The following is a 2,496-nucleotide window of genomic DNA, read 5'->3' as shown; positions in this document are numbered from 1 at the left end:
GCAAAAAGTAGGGTTTTTGTTGTTGTTGTTGTTGTTACTAGTTTTTATTTTATAATCATACACTTAACTTTGCAATTCAGATAGATTTGGAGGAGGATAAGGGAAATATGGAACCCAAATAACTGTAGCAGGGGCACAGGTTACGGGGCATAGTGAGCAGATGCGGTGGAGGATGTTCTCCTGAGCTACAGAAGGAATGTTCTGATGGTTAAGAGACAACAAATTCATTAGAGTTGTCCACACTCAGCAATGGTGATCTTCTTGGTGATCTTGCCATTCTTGGACCCAAAGTACTCCATGGCTTCCACAATATTCATGCCCTTTTTCACCTTGTCAAAGACTACATGCTTGCCATCCAACCACTTAGTCTTGACAGTGCAGATGAAAAACTAAGAGCCATTTGTGTTGGGTCCAGGATTTACTATGGACAAGATGCCAGGACCTGTACATTTCAGGATGAAGTTCTCATCATGGAATTTCTCACCATAGATGGACTTGCCACCAGTACCATTATGGCATGTGAAGTTGCCATCTTGGCACATAAATCCTGGAATAATTCTGTGAAAGCAGGAATCCTTAAAACCAAATCCTTCCTCTCTGATGTTCAAAGCACAAATATTTTCTCCTGTCTTTGGGACTTTGTCTGCAAACAGCTCAAAGGAGATGCAATCCAAGGGCTCACTGTCAACAGTGATGTAGTAAAACATGGTGGGGGTGATCATGGTTGAGGACGAGAGACTTGGGCGGCAGCATCTGCAAAGCCAAGGTAGGGTGTTTGAGATCAAAGACAGAGATAGCATTTTAAAAATGTGATGGAACAAGATGGAAGCATGAGTTGGCATAGCCATTGGGTGAATAGGATGAATTCATTTCCACTTCAATTGAGTTGACTCAAGAAGCTTAAATTCTCTAGGCTCCCAGCAGCAAGAGATGCCTTTCTCCACACAAATAGACCATCTCAGTTTCCTACCACATCTGTCTCTGAACAGTTAAAGGTAGGAAGTTTCTATTGCCTGCAACCTCCTTGACAGAGTGACTCTCTCTGCCATTGGAGAGCGTTTTGTTCAGAAAGAGTTAATTAAACAAGGCTCCACCGATGGAGGGTACACATCTTACTCTCATTCTACCTTCTGTTTTCCTGTTGCATTCCGCAGCTTGCCTTCTGTTCAGAGGAAGAGGAGCTACGGATGACCTGCTCCAGGACCAAAAAACAGTTTAATAGAATGGAGATTCATTAAGACAATGCTTATGGCGATAGTAGTTTCCGGAACAGAGAAACAGCCCAGAGGATTGCAGTACTTTACATTTCCTGACCTCAATTTACAAGGCAGGATTGAGTTCTAAAAAACCTCAGAAGAGAACAAAATAATAGAACTTGGCTTTTCATCACTGGTAGAATCATGAAGAGTTGGTAGACCTTTAACCTTATCATTTAATTTTCTCTTTTAAGAGGAAGCCTCTATATGTGACATACTGTCAGAAGTGCATGCTACTTATTTTCATTTTAAAAATGTATTAATTTAAAGATATTTTCAATCACTAGTTAGGCCCCATGACAGTGCCAGATATTGCGAACGCAATGATAAATGAGACAGGCCTAGACCTTGCTTGCATGCAGCTTATTTTTAGGGAGATCCAGATCATAAAAATACTACTAGAAAAATTGTGCTAATTACTTAAAAAATAAGCCAGCTTTTTTTTTTTTTTTACTTAGCTAAAGGAGATGGATCCTGATGTTAAACATGATTCTTCAGTTTTGTTTTACAATTTTCCAAATCAAAAAATATAAAACAGACAGAAAATTTTGTGTCCACCTCTGGCAATTTTTGAAATTGTCTTAGGTAGATTAAAAGTCATGGGTTAATGACCCAGAGTTTTTATTACTTTCTTAATCATCTAGGAAGTCAGCTCTCAGGAGAAGAGAAACCTGTGTTTTAGTTTTTCTGTGGCTAGATGAACTATTTCATGGGACATGTTGGAAGAACTTTAGTAACAGTATTAGAGAAATTAGGTCATGGGCGCTGAAGTCAGGTTTGTCAGGTGCAAATTTTCAATGCCCCACTTATTAGCGGTGTGGCCTTTGGCAGGTTCTTTGACCTCTCCACATCTCATTTTGTAAAATGGGATGATAGTCCCTGCTCCTTAGGATTGTTGCATGCAAAGGCATATCAAAGTGTCTGATACATATTACACATTTAAAAACATATTATTGCAGATAAAGGAGGCGTATTTTATTGCCAGGGGAGTGGAGATGACTGAACCTGTCTCTGAGCATCAGCCATTGGCAGGAGGGAAAATCCTTTGTCTCCTTTTAGTGATGTGAGCTTGAGCAATTCAGTTCCCTTTTCTAAGCCCTAGGTTCCTCCTTAGCAAACTAGGCATTAATAATGAGTATTGGGGCCAGCAAGTAGCATGGTGGTTAAGGGCACTGGACTCCCACAATACCAACCGTAGTTTGAGTCCTGGATCTCGTGGCTTGCTTTCTTACACACACCC

At 40.3% G+C, this 2,496-nt stretch overlaps 1 pseudogene; it reads right to left on the bottom strand.

Annotated features, from left to right (window-relative positions):
* Positions 1-227: 227 nt before the first annotated feature.
* Positions 228-722, bottom strand: LOC102470535 (peptidyl-prolyl cis-trans isomerase A-like; annotated as a pseudogene).
* Positions 723-2,496: the final 1,774 nt, after the last annotated feature.

The sequence above is a fragment of the Tupaia chinensis genome, unplaced genomic scaffold (assembly GCF_000334495.1).
Source record: "Tupaia chinensis unplaced genomic scaffold, TupChi_1.0 Scaffold000182_1, whole genome shotgun sequence".
Taxonomy (NCBI): domain Eukaryota; kingdom Metazoa; phylum Chordata; class Mammalia; order Scandentia; family Tupaiidae; genus Tupaia; species Tupaia belangeri.
This window is presented reverse-complemented; position numbering and strand designations above follow the sequence as displayed.